The sequence below is a fragment of the Pinus tabuliformis genome, chromosome X, assembly GCF_031772625.1.
Source record: "Pinus tabuliformis cultivar Carrire ecotype Pingquan chromosome X, CPIR1, whole genome shotgun sequence".
Taxonomy (NCBI): domain Eukaryota; kingdom Viridiplantae; phylum Streptophyta; class Pinopsida; order Pinales; family Pinaceae; genus Pinus; species Pinus tabuliformis.
Window position 1 is genome coordinate 1,551,486,014 of NC_142308.1, and position 20,548 is coordinate 1,551,506,561.

The window sequence follows — 20,548 nt, forward strand, 5'->3', positions numbered from 1 at the left end:
GTGAATCTGCGGCTTTGTTGCATGTGGCATATGTTTATGAGGGCGCCTTTTCTCTGTCTTTGAACATTGGAGCTCTACCCTTTTTCCCCATAGCTTCCTACACATTACTTTCTGTAACTTTTGTTCTTCGTTTCTGTAGTTCACAAGTGAGCAGAGAGTAATGATAATAAATAATGACAGGAAAGCTTTAAATGCCACGGATATGCAAAAACATGCCATCTGATGTGAACTGGCTCTTCGAAAAACACAAAACTCTATTTATTAATAACTGGCGTGTAATTCATTAATTATCATTAAAGTGCATAACCAGTTCTTGGTTCATGGAAAAAAAATTTCTTGAATATTGAGCCAGGAAAATCTGCGATGGAATGTTTCTGTGGTTTACCTCGTAGTATCACATTTCGCTGTATTGCAAGGTTGTTTGATCGCAAAATCGCAAAGATTGTAGATTGCAATATCGCAAGATCGTGGATCGCTTAATCGTTTAATTGTTACGTGCATTTTATACGATTTTGCAACATGTGATATGCGATATCGCATATCGGCGATTTGAAGGTTTTCCAACGTGAGTGTTTATTAATGCATGCGATGCGATGGAGTTCGCGTCGCAATATCGCATTTTATCATTTTGACTCTTAAGAAAATGCCCTATCATTCTTGGCGCGATGCGATATTTCTTAAGGAGTGACATATAAGCACTAATTGATTTTTTTTAAATTTTTGAGTAAGGGTCCCCACTTACATAGTGTTATTGCTAATACTAAATAAGGAGGGGGGTTGTTGGTGGCCACAGCACATAGTTTCATGGAAAATAATCAGGAAAGAAAAGAAAAACTTCATGTTATATTGTTGCAAGGTTTCTCTAGAATACAATATCAATTGCAGTATGAACTAACTAGCAAAAAACTAGAGAGAAATCCATCCAAAAAAGTGAAAATTCTATTAGACATAGAAGCATGGGATAGTTACTAGAAATATAGAGGGAACAACTTCTAGAGGAAGGCTAGAAACAAAATGTTAGGTAGGTCCAATGATAGATCATCCATGGATTCTTCTAGGGAAGGGAAAACTATCTGGAATGAATTTTCAAATACTAATTCAAATAATTCACCACACAAGAATACGAAGAAGAAGAGAAAACATTCAAAGAAAATGATGCATGAAGATCTCAATAAGGAAAGGTCACCTTCCTTCAGTAGAAAATCCAATAAAATTGAAGAGGCAAAGGCAAGGATATAGGGTGGTTGTATTTAACATGAGTGAAAGGGCTTTGATATGGTGGGAAAACCTTAAGAATATAATAAGAAATTGAAAATCATTTCAAGAGGAAGCACTCTCCCAAAAGATTATATGATGGATAGATTAGTGAATCCCATTGCTTGAATATGGGACACCTGACAATGGATGATTATGCCAACATAGTTCTGGATTGATTGTTCTACTTTCCATATATTAAGGCTAATAAATTAAAAAATTAAGACTTTCTCATGGGGTTACATCCACCCAACCATCGTTGGATAGATTTTATGATACTAAGACTCTTAAATATAAAGGAAAAGTATTGTTAGGAAAAATTAAGGAAATGACCAAAGCTGTAGAAGCCTTGAAGAATAAAGAAAAAATTGGTATGAAGCTAAAGGGGTTCAAATCACAATAATCGAAGACTTTTGAAAAGGGTGTGAAGATAATTTACGCAATGAAAAGAAAATTCCAATAGAACTATCCCATGAAAAGTGGAAATATGCCGATGGTAACCATGGAAGAAAAGACAAGGGATTAGAAAAAGGGACCCTTCAAGTGTTGGGGTTGTGTAGAAGAGCATATATTTAGATACTGTGCCCACACTCAAGATGACAATAAGATGATTTATCAAGTATGAGAAGCTAGAAATATTAGTTGTGTAGAATGAGTGATGCCTTGAATTCATGAAGCCATGGAAATGACTTGTAGAGCACCATGAATCAGTCGTTGAAGTAAGAGGTATAATTTCTCAATGATTGGTTTCTATTTTGATTGTTCATAGAGCTAACCTTAGTTATGCTTCACTCTAAGTTGTTGATTCTTGTGTCCTTTAGAAAAAAATTCGCAAGAAATTGTTGTTGGTTTAGCTAGCTACAACAATCAAAAGAAATGTGACTAAGTTAGTGAAAGCCTGCCCAATTGAAATGAATGGGTTACACATGTAGGAAACATTGAATATATGTCCCTTAGGCTCATATGAGGTCTTTACTGGTATGGATTGGTAAGAAGCACACTAATTCAGGCAAGCTTTCTACAACAATACGTTTTAATGTGTTGATGATAATCCTATGAGCCTCAAAGGCATATCACAACTTATGGTTGAAAGACAAGTATTGGTGATGCGACTAGAAAAATTCCACAAGAAGGATTCCAAATATATTATATTCATGTACCAGAATCCACAAACAACAAAGAGGTGAAGCTCAAAATACTGTCCCATATTGTAGGAGTTCTAATATGTATTTCCAAAACATATTTCATGATAGCCATGTAAGCGTGATATGGACTTCTCGAAGGAACTCATTCCATGAGTAGTAGAAACATATTGATTACCTTATAGGATGAGCACATTCAAATTGGTGGAGATAATTCTAAAATTATAATGGATGTTGGACAAGGGATATATTAGGCTAAGTATGTCCCCCTAGAGAGCATCAACCATATTTCTGAAGAATAAAGATGGTACTCCCAGGCTATGTGTTGACTATTGGAAATTTAACAATTTAAATATGAAGAACAAGTGTGATTTCCAATATGTTGATTATTTTTAAAATCAATTTAGAGGATCCACCATGTTTTCCAAGCTAGACATAATATTAGGATACCCCCAAGACATGAAATGGTATGTAGATATTCATAGAGACAAAATATTGGACCCAATACAAACACTAGGACTTCATGTTCATGCCATTTGGGTTTACCAATCCCCTGACTAAATTCATGTTCTTTATGGATAGAATCCTCAGTAAGGACTTGGAAAAAATTGTATTGGTATTCATCAAAAACATACTGAAGTATTAAAATAATAAAGAAGAGAACGAGCAACACATTAACACTATTCTACAAGTATTGAGTGATCATCAACAATATGCCAAATTTAGCAAGTGTAATTCTACCAAACGTAAATTCACCATCTTGGTCACATGATTTTGAGCAATGGATTTTAATTGATCTTGACAAGATAGAGAAAATCATGGATTCGCTTGCCTCAAGAAATGTTACTAAAGTGAAATCATTCATGGGATTCATAGGATATTATTAGAGATTCATCCTAGGATTCTCCAAGATTGTCCATCCAACCAATTCACTATATAAAAAGGAAACATTTGTTCCCTATTCAAGTGAATGTGAAGAAATTTTTCAGCAGTAAAGCATTTTCTTACCAATGCACTGAAATTGAAGATGAAAAATCCAAACAAAGAATTCCTAATGTGCAATGATGCATGAAAGGAAGGGATATAAGGAGTCACTATGAAAGATGGATATGTAATTATATATGAATCCAAGAAGCTCAATGAGCATGAGAAGAAATATGTCACACATGACTTCTAACTCACAACTATTATTGATGCCCTTAAGATGTGGTAACATTAATTTCTTGGTCACACATGTGTATTGATTACTAATCATAGTGGGTTTAAGTGTTTATTTGAACAACCTTCTTTGAATGCGAGGAAAGTTAGATGGTCAACACTCATTAGTGAGTATGACTTTGAGATTCCATAGGTTGAAGAATAATAAAATTGTGTGTTATATGCATTAAGTTATAGCATAGAATTAATATACATGGTATAAACTAAAACCTATAAGAATGATTTGAGAACTAAGATAAAAGACGTTATGCATAATGATGCATGCTTTAAAGGTGTTGAGGAATGCTTGAAACAAAGTATTAATGAAACTAAGTATGTAGCATATAAACTGATTGAGTATGGATTATTGATGTACCAATATAGGTTGTGCATATTGGACATCAATGAATTATAAAATATTATCATGGATGAACTACATAAAAATCCTTATTCTAGACACCCTAGTTATTAAAATATGATTTCAATAATAAGGATGTTATATTATTTGGCTGGGATAAATAAGGAAGTCGTGGAATACATTTCTTGACTTTTGGAATTCCATGATGTCAAGGATGGCAATAAACATCTAATAGGTTTTTTGTAACCCATTTCTACTATGGAATGGAAGTGAGAACCCATAACTATGGATTTGTTCGCAGAAATATTGAAAACTATAAGACATCGCAATGTCATAATATTAGTGATTGACAATCTGAGTAAAATTCGGTCATTTCATCCTAATAAAATCAACTCACAAGATTATTGATATTCCTAAAATTCTCATTAAATAATTTTTTATACTCCATTATATACCAAGGTAAAAGTGTCTAATCAAGATGTTAGTTTCACCTCGATATTTTTTAAATAATTGTTTGAAAGAATTCAAATGCAGTTATCATTCACTACAACCTACCCTCCTTAAATAGATGGGAAAATAGAGAGGACAAATTATATCCTAGAAGATAAGCTTCGCATGTATGTGATGGGTAAATCAATTAAATGGGAGGATTATCTACTATTAGTAGAGTTTCCATACAATAATGACTATCAAGAGTCATTGAAAAAGAGTATGTTTGAGTCCATTTATGGAAAGAAGTGTAATAATATAATTAGTTGGGACCATCCAATGGATCATATTACAATTGGGCACGACATGCTAAAGGAAATAGAATAGGAAGTATTAAAAAAATAAAAAAAGGCTGAACCCATTCCAACATTTTTAGAAGAGCTACACTGATAAAAATATAATTCATAAGGAATTTAAGGTGTTATATCATGTATATATCCAAGTCAAGCCCATTTTTGTTTCTAGAGAATGGGAACCTATGCCCAATTGGCACTCCACTACTATGGACCGTTTGAGATTCTAGAGAGAGTTTGACTAGTGGCATATAGGCTTGCATTACCTCTTAATGTTAAAGAACGTGATGTATTATGTGTGTATTTACTTAACATATATGTTTATGATTATAATCACATCGATTATTGGGCTATGATCAAGGTGGAATAAAATGGTAAATTCCAGCTGAAGCCTCAATGTATACCAGATAAGAAGGAGGCATTTCCCCATAACTAAACAATCACACAAGTCAAGCTGCAGTACAATCGCCGTGGAGTGGACGAAGGCACATGGGAACTGGAGGATTCCATGAGAGTGGCATACCCATTTTTATTTTCATAAGACATTATTGTACATATAAAAAATCCAAGAATGGTGTCCCTTTAAGGGGTTGGGGATTCTAACAACCCCATTTTCAACCCTAATATTATTGTAACTAATTATCTCACTATCACTTACAATGACAATGTGACATTTAGATGACATCATGGAAATGTACTACACTGGAAAATTTAAAATTATTCATATGTAAATATTACTTTCATAATTAAAAATATTGAACAATCGAATGAGAATGTGAGCATTAATACAAACAATGATACCATGATTAGAGATTATTGAGGGGGTTGCCAAAAATTAACCACTCGTTCTATTGCAAGAAAAATATCATCCAATGATCTATGACAAAATTTGAATTGAAAATTTTATTACCTTGTTTTCTTTTCATCACATAACTCATTGATTGAAGCAGTGGGTCATTGAAGTAACCACCTACCACATTTATAAAAGATGAGTGGTGATTGTGAAGTGCTCTTACAATTTTATGGGAACAATTTGCAAAAGACCATATCAAAATTGAAGGGTTAGCACATGAATTATGTGGGAAAATAGGAAAAAAATATGGATCAAACATCATGAATCCATTTAGATAATATTTAGAGAGATTAGAGACATGTTGGTATTCAGAGTTGTGATTTTCATGAGGAAAGAGCTATTATTTTCCAGTGGAAATCTTGCTTGGCTACTCTGAGTGTTTATATAGAGTTTTCGATGCCTGAATACTGTTAGTGCCTAGATTTACCTCAAGTAGGATCCAGGACCAACATCAAACCATGCTTAACCTGGTAGCTAGCCCTACCAGGTCGTGAGAGGGCTCTCTCCTGGTCAATCTCAGCCAATTATGATTGATGAGGGCTTGAGATGACTGATATAAATACTGATCTTAGGCTAGGTTTGTTTGTACATAATTTTGATTGAATAAAATGATGTTTTTGTTGGCTCTAATGGAAAGGCAGATTTTGGGTGCGGGGAATGAGGCTCAGTGTTGCAGAGATCTCAATGAGACAAGGTAGGCAATTTATTTTGGCACTTCAAATCAAATGAGATGGAGGGATTGGAAAGATGAGGAGTTGAAGAGGGAAATAGAAACCATGGATCCTCTCCAAACAGCTGAAAACATCAAGAAACTAAAGCAAACATCAAGTAGAGCACTGCAATTTCAATGGATTCTACTTACACTCTTGTTTGATTTAGTTAGGAAGAAACAAGATAAATAATGCCATACATAACACATATGTAAATTCACAATTACAAAGAAAAGCATTGTACCAAAACAAAATTCCAGAGGGATCACAAAGAGTGGTGCAAATCATGTTGTCAAATTCCTTAGCCAAAATGCTGATATGAGTGTACAATGAAGCTCAAGGCTTTCTCAAAAGTCCAACGATGCTAATGACTGAAAAAACATAAGATATAGGCAAAAAAAAACTCATCCTAGCCTCTAGAGGTCGAGCTCATGATTTTAGGAGCTGTTCCAACTAATTCTAAACTGAGAACTACAAATTAGGTAGTGGAACAGCTTGCCTCTATAAACTAGGGAACTTATTCATTTAGTTTCAAACAACCTTTTAATAGATGAATCTACCTCCATAAGTGAAAATTAGACATATTTACATCATGATTCATCAATGTACATTAAATTACATCACAAATTTGACATTAAGAAGCTGAAAAAGTCAAACTAGCAAAAGTTAGGCGAAAAACAGAGTATACTTGGTCAAACTGACAAAATTTTCCCTATGTGCCACGCCTGATTTCTCTATGCGTAGTGCCTATTTGGAGCCAAATTTGAAGGCCTTCCTGGTGTTCAAATTCACTCCAAGTGTACTTGTTGGAAAGTTCGTCCTATCTACTTTCCCACCCAAGTGGAATTTTTCAATTTGGCCTCCATTTTCCCCTCCAAAATTCAGTTCTCCCAACACTTCTTCTTGTGTGTCAAAATAGGGGCTGTAAGGTCATTTTTTGAGTGATTTTGACCTTTTTGAGGGCTCAAAACCTGTCCAAATTTCTTGGCCATTGGTAGAAAAGCATATTTTTTCATGAAAAATCCAAAAATGCTAAGTTTTTGTCATTTGGAGGCTCCTATCAAAACCGAGCACCTGGTGGCGCGGCGCATAGAGCAGAAATTCCTTTTTTTTTAGCAAAAAATTGCAAAAATGCAAAAAGTGCCCAAATTTTTTTGAAATTTGGGCTGATTCTTCTCCATCGAGTGTTGTGATGAACCAAGGAAGCCTTAGCCAATATTTGAAGTCTATCATTCTCCTTTCGCCTCCTCGATGCCCTCTTCAACTTTTCTTTCAAGCTCCTAATTCTGGCTTGCACACCTTGTTTCTCGCCAAGTAATGATGGGCCATGTTTCTCAACATATTATTCTCATTGATGGATTTCTCCAACCTCCTCTCCAACCAGGACTCACTATGCTGGCTAATGTGTGAGTTTTCTTGATGAGTATGAAGAGATTTATGGCAATTTTAGTTTTCTGCCACCAAGGGTAAGAATGTATGAGGGACTGTGGAGGGAGAGGGCAAGAGGAGTTTTAGAAGTGGTTTTGACTATAATTTGGGGAATAGAAGGGTATTAGGGATATTTTTTAGATTTTGGGATAACAATTAGGGTTTAGGAATGTGTAGCTAGGGTTCGGGATAGTGGGATTTAGGAATATGGGGCTAGTGAATTTAGGGATATGGGAATTAGGGATATGGGGATAAAACTAGAAAATGAATGCGGGAAACAAATATTCTGGGAGTGAGGGAATGGAATTTTGCAGCAAAAACAAAAACTACAAACCCTAAGCACTTGTTTTTGAGAAAAAATTGCAAGGAAGTAGGGTTTGAGTTTTGTCTCACTAAACCACCATAAATTTTAAGAAAAACTCATTCACTAGCAAGGGAAGAAAGCTTGACTTACTTGCGCACCATAGGATTGAGAAAATTTATAAATTTGAGAGAGCTTATGGGTGAAATTGGGCTTACAGCTCTATGTGCCGCGCCACAAACCTAATGCGTCCCGCCAGTTCATTTTTTACACTGCAGAGGGCTGCCCAATGCGCCGCGCCATCTCAATGCGTAGTGCCTTTTTGCAGGAATCTTTTGGAGGTCTTCCTGGTGTCAAAATTGGGCACGGAATAGATAATTGGAAAGTTTATTGAGTCTAATTTCCAATCCAACTAGAATTTTTCAATTTGGAGCTCATTTGACCTATCAAAATCAAATCTCCCAAGACTTGTTAAAATGTGCAAAATGAGGCTGCCTAATGGCAGAGTGTTGTTGCAGTCAACTTTTTAAGGTCTTCCTCAACTCCAAATTAATCTCATGATAGCTCATTGGAAATATATTTGTGTCTAACTATCATTTCGCTCATCAACCAAGTCATTTGGCCAACCAAGCTAGTAGAAAACTTGATTTTCCCAAGGTCACTTCAGAGGTGCATCAATTCTCCCAAAGCAACTGTATTTTTGAAATTTCTATAAAACCATGACCCCTGTGTAAAACGGGAAGGAGGTTTTTCTTCTTTGGAATATTTTCGACAAAAACCTCTCTCAGTTTTCCCAAATTCATCTTGTCTTGCTCAGAAACATCATTGGAGTAAAACTTATCCCTATGTGTGGAAGAGGGGTTTTGTCGAAATGAAGTGAAATGAAGGGGATAAGGGGCTCCTAATTTCTTGAGAAAATTTTGGGAAGTAGAGAGGGATGTTAGGAAGTAGGGGAAAGTGTAATTTTAGATATTGAGTGAGGGGAAGAGGTCCAAAAGGGCAAAACATAGGCCCGGCCTAGAAAATTGTCAAGTTGTAGCAAGAAACTAGGGTTTGTACGAAAATGAGGAATTTGAGGGATATCAGTGACGGGAAGTGTTTAATAAGGTGCATTGAGGATAGGATAAGGTGTATGAACATCTGGATACAAGTTTTGCTAATCATTTGACCATCCAAGAGAAATTACCTTCGAAACCCTAGAAGAGGAAAATGAACCTAACCTGGGCACAACTGAAGCATGAAAAAGGTGTAAAATGACCCATTGGAACCGCACATGATGATGAAAACCATTTTAATGACAGTACACTCAGCTAAATGATGACATGGACCAAAATTTGGACAACTTTGAAAGGAGAAAAAGGAAACCCTAGACCTAATACCCAGTGACCAAATTTTACTTGAAGACTCACTAAAATGACAAAATTTGACCTTGAAACCTTAAAATCACTTTGTAAGAGCATGTTTGATCATTGGAGGAAGGCTGCAAAGACTGACACTAACATTGGCTCCAATGGGGATTGTAGCTCCTTGGAGGTGACAAGAACTACAGATCCTTGGAAAGCAGACAATGCCTTCTTCCATTGGGCAATGGAGTCAAAAACTCAAGCTGAAATGCATGACTGAAAATTGACAACTTGTCGACACAAATTGACTCTCACTCAACTAAAAAATGACTCGATACTTAAACACAACCGACGAATTGGAGTTTATGCTCAAAGTAGAGCTTATTCATCAAAACCTACTCTAACAGTTTCATTCATCACCTGATCAAGTGAAATGAAACAACTAATGCAACCAAGTAAGTATTTTGGCTGCTGTTTGGATTCTCCACAAGTGCTCACTTATGAACAATAGGAGAGAACTACTAAAAGGCAACACCCATGAAAATTTGTGAACAGATCCGTTGAATACTATGGATTCTCTATCCACCTCCAGAAACACTGCATAAGGATCTTCAAGTTCAAGCACATTGGGACTTAGCTCATCCAACGGATTACTTCTCTTCTCTTCATACCATGAATGCAAACTTTTATCTAAGCTTTATGATGAGACTCCTCCTGAAAATGACAAAGAAACTGGCTGCTGGATCAAATTTATATCAGCACACATTTCAAGCTCACATGTAGTCAATGGAGAAGGACTTGGACTGCAGACATCATCCAACACATAAGCTATTGGATCATGAAAAACTCGAAAAGACTACCACAACCCACTTTATATTGGTTCCAATGAGATTCCATGATTTCCTACAGGCTGCTCATTTGAAGATATACTATGCAATTTACCCTTCAAAAACTAAAACGATTCAAAATAGAAAGGCATGAAATCATCTTGTATCATTTGATTATATGGTTTAGCTTCCAAGTCTTCATATACAACTTGGAAATCAATGGTTTTCAGAGGCTACAACTCTAGATATGAAAAGTCTTGAACAAGGTTTTCATTGCTCTCAAGGTGGTCTAGATCAAGACTTGTCGACAATTGATTTCTGAGTGCATGAATGTTGTCTCTGATGAACTAAAACAAAGAAAATCAAAAAGGTGAAGATCCTTCACTTTCATCAAAATTTCCTACACTTTCCTCATCACTGTCATAGCTGATATGCATCAGTTGATCACTGTATTCGAGCTGCTGTAGGTGAAATTCCTCCTCCCACAAACTAGCTGCTGATTTGTCTAAAAGATTAGCTTCTGTTTGTAGAACATATTCATCATCATACTGATCAAAATAAGGCAAATCGTCAGTATAAAACACATCATCAAGCATACATGTCATATCAACAGATCTCTCTTCTCCAAGATGATCTACAAAACAATCATTTTCCGATCTATGACAATTGGGGTAAGAAAGAAGATGTTTTGGATCAGCAACTTGTTCCTCTTCAATTAGTGAGCCATGGGCTTGAACATCATACTCATTCCTTGTGGTGATCCTTTGCATCATCTCTTCCACTGCACTTACCAAAATTTCAAGCTTTACCTCTAGAGATGTTGATTCCTCTGGATCTATGTTTTTCATCTCTTCTTCCTTCAACATTGCCCTTCATATTAGCAAATGAGCCTCTACATCTATTGCATTACTCTGCATCTCTTCAAGTGTTAGAATATTCCTTACTCTTAGCTAGAACTCCATTTCCGAATCAAAGGCACCCGAGTAGTGCATGAGAGTAGATCCAAGAGGATGTCTTATATTAACTGGCATCGAAAAATAAACTTGGTTAACTTTGGCTGAAAACTATTGTACTGTCTCCCCTGGAAATCTTTTCAGCTGGTTATACTCTTCTATAATCAAGAAAGGGTTTTATTAGATCACCCATATGTTGAGGAAAACTTTGATGAACTTCTGGAAATCTGACATGCTCGCATCAGGCAGGGTTTTGAACAAACTCTTGACTTTGCCTTGCAAAGAAAGAGAAAAAAGCCTTATACTAACATCTTCTTCATCAACTTCAAAAAGGTCAAGGATAGACTCAAAATTTAGTACATGTCTCTCAGTAGTGATATTGTCGCGTTCACCATCAAATCTTGGTAGATATAAATCATGATTTTTCGGGAAAGCATGGGATATAGGAGGTAAAATCAGAGGCTTGTATCGATCTAGAATTTTACAAGGTGTATGAGTAAATACAGAAGGTATAGAATCAGTCTTGGTCTCTTGGGGCTCATCATTTTGAAGACAGTCATCACAAGATTCAGAAAAAGCGTCCTGATCAAGCTCAAAGGCATGCAAATCTTTGGTATTTATAATCTTCAAATGGAAGGAATCAAATGCAAGCCCGGGATCTCTTCTCAAACATAGTATACTTTGCAAAGGCTTCTTGACATTCTCAGGAAAAGAGAATAAATAATTTATAACAAAAAACAAAATGTCCTGGATGAAATTCCAACTTGAATACCTGATCTATCCATATTGTCCTTTCATGTTTTTGTTGGTCAGGATCATCCTCTAGTGGAGTCTTTGGATCTGATCTCGAAAATGATTTGGAATCACCAGGTGAATGATTTCAGCCTTGCTGTGTCTCATCATTTTCCACCAACAACAATCAGATCTGAACTTGATACATGTTACTGGGGCAACTTGCAAGTCAGATGTTCAACTTATAATACTAGACCGGAGATTGACTGAAGCAACTTTTATCTACTTATGCACTCGCAAAGCGATGTGCAGTTCGAAGTCTTCCTGGCATAACTTTAGGCTCTGTATGGACTTTATAAAGCAAGAAAACTAACAAAAAAATAAGCTTTTCTTCCCAGTGTGGTCGCCACTATGTTAGTGCCTAGATTTACCTCAGGCTTGGAAAGGTAGGATCCAGGACCAACATCAAACCACGCTTAACCTAGTAGCTAGCCATACCAGGTCAGGAGAGGGCTCTCTCCTCGTCAATCTCAGCAAATTATGATCGATGAGGGCTTGAGATGACTGATATAAATATTGATATTAGGCTAGGAATGTGTGTACATGAGTTTGATTGAATAAAGTGATGTTTTTTTTGGCTCTAATGGAAAGGAAAATTTTGGGTGCGGGGAATGAGGCTCAGTCTTGCAGAGATCTCAATGAGGCAAGGTAGGAAATTGATTTTGGCACTTCAAATTGAATTGGATGGAGGGATTAGACAGGTGAGGAGTTGAAGAGGGCAAGAGAAACCATGGATCCTCTCCAAACAGCTGAAACCATCAAGAAACTAAAACAAACCTCATGTAGAGCACTGCAATTTCAATGGATTCTACTTACACTCTTGTTTGATTTCGTTAGGAAGAAACAAGATAGATAATGTCATACATAACACATAAGTAAATTCAAAATTACAAAGAAAAGCACTGTACCAAAAATAAATGCCACAGGGATCCCAAAGAGTGTTGCAAATCCTGGTCTCAATTCCTTAGCCAAAATGTTGATATGAGTGTACAATGAAGCTCAAGGCTTTCTCAAAAGTCCAACCATGCTAATGACTGAAAAAGCATAAGATATAGACAAAGAACAACTCATCCTAGCCTCCAGGGGTCAATCTCATGAGTTTAGGATCTGTTCAAACTAATTCTAAACTGAGAACTACAAATTAGGCAGTGGAACAACTTGCCTCTATAAACTAGGGAACTGATTCATTCAGTTTCAAACAACTTTTTAATAGATGAATCTACCTCCATAAGTGAAAATTAGACATATTTACATCATGATCCATGAATGTACATTAAATTACATCACAAATTTGACATTAAGAAGGTGAAAATGTCAAACTGGCAAAAGCTAGGCGAAAAACAAAGTATACTTGGTCAAACTGACAAAATTTTCCCAATGTGTCGTGCCTGATTTCTCTATGTGTAGCGCCTGTTTGGGGACACTTTTGAAGGCCTTCCCAGTGTCGAAATTCACTCCAAGTGTACTTGTTGGAAATTTTTGCCTGTCTACTTTTCAAAGCAAGTGAAATTTTTCAATTTGGCCTCCATTTTCCCCTCCCAAATTCAGTTCTCCCAACACTGCTTTTTTGTGTCAAAATAGGGGCAGTAAGGTCATTGTTTGAGTGGTTTTGACCTTTTTGAGGGCTTAAAACCTATCCAAATTTCTTGGACATTGGTAGGAAAGCATATTTTTTCATTCCAAATCCAAAAATGCTGAGTTTTTGTCATTTGGAAGCTCCTATCAAAAGCGAGCGCCAGGTGGCGCGGCGTATAGAGCAGAAATTCCTGTTTTTTTAGCAAAAAATTGCAAAAATGCAAAAAGTGCCCCAAAGTTTTTGAAATTTGGCCTGAGTATTCTCCATAAAGTGTTCTAATGAACCAAGGAAGCCTTTGCCAATATCTGAAGTCTATTGTGCTCCTTTCGCCTCCTCGATGCCCTCTTCAACTTTGCTTTCAAGCTCATGATTCTAGCTTTGCACACCTTGTTTCTCGCCAAGTAATGATGGGCCACATTTCTCAACATATTCTTCTCATTGATTGATTTCTCCAACCTCCTCTCCAAGTGGATATTAGTCCTCTCCAACCAGGACTCACGATGCTTGCTAATGTGTGAGTTTTCTTGATGAGTATGAAGAGATTTATGGCGATTTTAGTTTTCTGCCACCAATGGTAAGAATGTATGAGGGACTGTGGAGGAAGAGGGTAAGAGGGGTCTTAGAAATGTTTCTGACTGGAATTTGGAGAATAGAAGGGTTTTAGGGATAGTTTTTAGATTTTGGGATAATAATTATGGTTTAGGAATGTGTAGCTAGGGTTTGGGATAGTGGGAGTTAGGAATATGGGGTTAGTGAATTTAGGGATATGGGAATTAGGGATAGGGGGATGAAACTAGAAAATGAATGTGGGAAACAAAGAGTGTGGGAGTGAGGGAATTGAATTTGGCAGCAAAAACACAAACTAAAAACCCGAAGCACTCGTTTTTGAGCAAAAATTGCAAGGAAGTAGGGTTTGAGTTTTGTCTCACTAAACCACCATAAATTTTAAGAAGAACTCATTCACTAGCAAGGGAAGAAAGCTTGACTTACTTGCACACCATAGGATTGAGAAAATTTGGAAATTAATGAAATTTTATGCGTGAAATTGGGCTTACATCTCTATGCATCACGCCACAAACCCAATGCATCGTGCCAGTTCATTTTTTACACTGCAGAGGGCTGCCCAATGTGCTGCGCCATCTCAATGTGTAGCGCCATTTTGAAGGAGACTTTTGGAGGTCTTTCTGGTGTCCAAATTGGGTAGGGGATAGCTTGTTGGAAATTTTATTGAGTCTACTTTCCAACCCAAATGGAATTTTTAAATTTGGAATTCATTTGCCCTGTCAAAAATCAAATCTCCTAAGACTTGTCAAAATGTGCAAAATGAGGCTGCCTAAAGGCAGAGTGTTGCTGTAGTCAACTTTTGAAGTTCTTCATCAACTTCAAACTGCAGTCATGATAGCTCATTGGAAAGATACTTGTGTCTAGTTATCATTTCACTCATCAATAAAGTCATTTGGCCAAACAAGCTAGGAGAAAACTTGATTTTGCGAAGGCCACTTCAGAAGTGCATCAATTCTCTTGAGGCAACTGTATTTTTGACATTTCTCTAAACCCATGACACCTGTGTAAAACGTGAAGGAGGTTTTTCTTCCTTGGCATATTTTGGACAAAAGCCTCTCTCAGTTTTCCCAAATCCATCTTTTCTTGCTCAGAAACATCATTGGACTAAAATCTATCCCCATGTGTGGAAGAGGGGATTTGTCGAAATGAAGCGAAATGAAGGGGATAAGGGGCTTCTAAATTCTTGAGAAAATTTTGAGAAGTAGGGAGGGATGTTAGGAAGTAGGGGAAAGTGGAATTTTAGAGATTGAGTGAGGGGAGGAGGTCCAAAAGGGAAAAACACAGGCCTAGCATAGAAAATTGTCAAGTTGTAGCAAGAAACTAGGGTTTGTGCGAAAATGAGGAATTTGAGGGATATCAGTGATGGGAAGTGTTTAATAAGGTACATTAAGGATAGGATAAGGTGTATGAACATCCGGATACAAGTTTTGCTAATGATTTGACCATCCAAGAGAAATTACCTTCGAAACCCTAGGAGAGGAAAATGAGCCTTACCTAGGCACAACTGAAGCATGAACAAGGTGTAAAATGACCCATTGGAACTTGACATGATAATGACAACCCTCTGAATGATGGTACACCCAGCTAAATGGTGACATGGACCAAAATTTGGACAACTTTTAAAGGAGTAAAAGCAAACCCTAGACCTAATACCTAGTGACCAAATTTTACTTGAAGACTCACTGAAATGACAAAATTTGACCTTGAAACCTTAAAATCACTTTGCAAGAGCATGTTTGATCACTGGAGGAAGGCTGCAAAGACTGAAACTTACATTGGCTCCAATGGGGATGGTAGCTCCTTGGAGGTTCCAGGAACTACAGATCTTTGGAAAGTAGATAGTGCCTTCTTCCATTAGGAAATGGAGTCAAAAACTCAAGCTGAAATGCATGACTGAAAACTGACGACTTGACGACACAAATTGACTCTCACTCAACTAAAAAATGACTCGATACTTAAACACAACCGAAGAACTAGAAATGATGCTCAAAGTAGAGTTTATTCATCAAAACCTACTCTAACAATTTCATTCATCACCTGATCAAGTGAAATGAAACAACCAATGCAACCAAGTAAGTATTCTGGCTGCTATTCGAATTCTCCGCAAGTGCTTGCTTATGAACAACAAGAGAGAATTACTGAAAGGCAACTCCCATGAAAGCTTGTGAACGGATCCGTTGAATACTATGGATTCTCTATCTGCCTCCAAAAACACTGCATAAGGATCTTCAAGTTCATGCACACTGGGACTTAGCTCATCCAATGGATTACTTATTTTCTCTTCATACCATGAATGAAAACTTTTATTTGAGCTTTATGAAGAGACTCCTGCTAAAAATGGCCAAGAAACTGGCTGTCAGATCAAATTTATATCAGCACACGTTTCAAGCTCACATGTAGTCAATGGAGAAGGACTTAGACTGCAGACATCATCCAACACATCAACTATTGGATCATGAAAAACTCAAAAAGACTGCTGCAACCCATTTTCTATTGGTTCCAATTAGATTCCATGATTTCCTACAGGCTGCTCATTTAAAGATATACTATGCAATTTACCCTTCAAAAACTAAAATGATTCAAAATAGAAAGGTACGAAATCATCTTATATCATTTGATTATATGGTTTAGCTTCCAAGTCTTCATCTACAACTTGACAAACAATGGTTTTCGGAGGCTGCAACTCTAGATATGAAAAGTCTTGAACAAGGTTTTCATTGCTGTCAAGGTGGTCCAGATCAAGACTTGTCGACAATTGATTTATGAGTACATGAATGTTGTCTCTAATGAACTGAAACAAAGAAAAACAAAAAGTGAAGATCCTTCACTTACTTCAAAATTTACTACACTTTCCTCGTCACTCTCATAGCTGATATGCATTGGTTGATCACTGTCTTCGAGCTGTTGTAAGTGAACTTCCTCCTCCCACAAACTAGCTGCTGATTTGTCTACAAGATTAGCTTCTGTTTGGAGAACATAATCATCATCATACTGATCAAACTCAGGCAAATCGTTAGTATAAAACACATCATCAAGCATACATGTCATATCAAAAGATCTCTCTTCTCCAAGATGATCTACAAAACAATCATTATCAGATCTATGACAACTGGGGTAAGAAAGAAGATGTTTTGGATCAGCAACTTGTTCCTCTTCAATCAATGAGCCATGGGCTTGAACATCATACTCATTCCTTGTGGTGATCCTTTGCATCATCTTTTCCACTGCACTTACCAAAATGTCAAGCTTTACCTCTAGAGATGTTGATTCCTCAGGATCTATGTTTTTCATCTCTTCTTCCTTCAACTTTGCCCTTCAGATCAGCAAATGACCCTCTACATCTAATGCACTATTCTGCATCTCTTCAAGTGTTGCAAGATTCCTTTCTCTCAGCTGGAACTCCATTTCCGTATCAAAGGTACTCGGGTAGTGCAAGAGAGCAGATCCAAGAGGAGCTCTTATATTAACCGGCATCGAAAAATAAACTTGGTTAAATCTAGCTGAAAATTGTTGTACTGTCTCCCCTGGCAATCTTTTCAGCTAGTTATACTCTTCTATAATCAACAAAGGGTTTTATCTGATCACCCACCTGTCGAGGAAACCTTTGACGAATTGCTGGAAATCTGAGATGCTCACATCAGGCAACGTTTTGAACCAACTCTTCACTTTGCCTTGCAAAGAAAGAGCAAAAAGCCTTATACTAACATCTTCTTCATCAACTTCAAAAAGGTCAAGGAAAGACTCAAAATTCAATATATGTCTCTCAGCAATGATATTGTCGCGTTCACCATCAAATCTTGGTAGATATAGATCATGATTTTTAGGGAAAGCATGGGATATAGGAGGTAAAATCAGAGGTTTGTATCAATCTAGATTTTTACAAGGTGTAGGAGTAAATGCAGAAGGTATAGAATCAGTCTTGGTCTCTTGGGGCTCATCAGTTTGAAGACGGTCATCACAAGATTCAGAAAAAGGGTCCTAATCAATCTCAAAGGCATACAAATCTTTGGTATTTAAAATATTCAAAGGGAAGGAACCAAATGCAGGCCGAGGATCTCTTCTCAAACATAGTATACTTTGGAAAGCCTTCTTGACATTCTCAAGAAAGGAGAATAAATAATTTAGAACAAAGAAAAGAATGTCTTGGATGAAATTCCATATTGAATACCTGATCTATCCATATTGTGTTGAGAATGCAACAAGATGATGGAGCTTAGTGGAAAGAAGTCGCCTTCACTAAGTGGGCCCGCATGCTATTTTTGGTGCAAAGTCTATTTTTAGACTATGTCTATTGTTAGACATATGCATCTTTGTCTATGAGTTGCAGGATGCTATTTGTGGATGATTGGTCGTGTTGGTAAAAATAGATGGACTTCTATTTTTAGACATATGGGCAGTTTCTATTTTTAGACTGCTAGGCTAAAAATAGAACAGTCGAATATTATTGTCTCATAACAATGTTTGGACTATAAACATTATTTTATCCTCTTGGAGCACTTCAGTTTTAGCTGCAGATGTGGCACATGCAGCTTTCATAAGGAAATATGCTTTTCTTGTGGGTCAGTTGAGCTATTGCATGCAAGACTTCAGTTAGAACTCATGTGGTTGAGTTTGGTGGAGTTGATTGTGGAGTTGATGGAGTTGTGTTCAGTTTGACTTGGTTAAACTAGTTGTAATTTAGTCTAACTAAAGAATACACTAGTGATGAGTTGTGTGAATTAAATATTAATTAATTCACTAATTATTAACTCATAAAGCAACTAAAGGATACCTCAGTTAACTCAGTGCATGTACAGTTCAGTGGAGACAGGTGTTAGAGGTTGAGATTGCTATCAGTTGTGACTGTAGTTGTGACTATAGGTGTGCATGAGATTTGCACATGCATGGATGGAGATTGCAAATGATGGCTTGCGTAGTATACCAAGGGAATTAATTTTTACAGAGTGGATGATTTCTCTTGCAGATTCTGCAGTGGAGGCAGGCAAAAGCAGTGGAGGAGATTTGAACTGTGATTGATCAGATCTGAGCTAGTTTTGTGTGTAACAGGTGGAGATAGTACTGAGTACTTGAGAGGAGTATTGTACTATGTAATGTTACATGTTCTCTATCATTATAATATACAGATAGAGTGGGGTTTTCAGCTGTATGCTTTCCCCGGGTTACATACTGTGTTAATGTGTGCATGCGATTGATGTTTCATTGTTTTTAATGCTGCTAAATTGATGATCAACGTAGAGGAGGTTATGTATTGTCCATGTATTCCGCAATAGTGAATAATTGGGATAATCTATGTGAATAAGTGATTAATTATTCAAAATTTATACATGGTATCAGATTTGTTGATCATCAGATCTATTATTCAAAAAGTGTTTACATCTTATTTCTTCAGGCAGAGTCTGTAATTGGGCCAGGTAGCCTCTGGATTCATCCTTCCTTTGGAAGGTGAGATATTTGGTAAAACCCCATATAGTCAATCTCTGTATGAGAAATACTTTGTTCTCACAAATTCTAGATCAGAGGCGATTGAGTTTTGAGCTGGTGGAATTCGAACTTGCAACAGTGTTTTCTTGGTGTCAACATGGCAATGTCTTTCAACAGATTGCGATTGGAGTATGCTCTTGAGGGCAGCTTGAAATATATTGCATGGAAGGATAGGATGGAGGTGGTGTTAAATGATAATGGGCTGAAGGAGTTCATAGAGGTTGAGGTCTCAAAGCCTACTGATGCTGCCGAACCTGAGGTTTGGCAAAAGAAGACAGCAAAGTGTCGAAGGATTCTGTTGGAGGGCGTGAAGGATCACATTGTGTCCAGCCTGCATGGAAAGGCTTCTCCATACTTGATGTCGAAAGCATTGACAGATATATTCCAAAGCAAGAGCGATCAGAGGAATCTGGCGCTCAAGGATAAACTCTGAAACATTAAATGCGAGAAGGGAGACAGTATGCCCAAGTATCTCACGAAGTTCACTCAGTGCAAGGATGAGCTGAGAAGTGTGGGGGTGACTGTCGATGATGAGGAATTGGTGAGCTTGGCTCTCCTTGGTCTTTCGAAGAGTTGGCATTCCTATCAGGACTCTATCAATGGTTGGGAGAAATTGCCGGGATGGGAGAGACTTTGGTCAGATCTTGTGCGGGAGGAGATCAGGCGGAATACCAGGGACGGATCTTCATCAGAGGTACCTGATGAAGAAAATTGTGCTTTGGCTACCAAAGCAAAGAAGGGGAAGAAAAAGAAAGCTTCTCATTTCAGTGCGAAAGGCAAGAAGCAGGACATGTCCAAGGTGAAGTTCTTTCACTGTCACCAACGCTGACACTATGCCACTAATTGTCCACAGAAGAAGAAGAACAAGAAAGTTGCTGGATCTGCAGCAGGAGAGGCTCTAGCCTCGCAGCTTGAGCTTGATTTTTCATTGATCGCATGCTTGGTTTCAAGTGTGATGGGGTCGGTGTGGTTCTTGGACAATGGTGC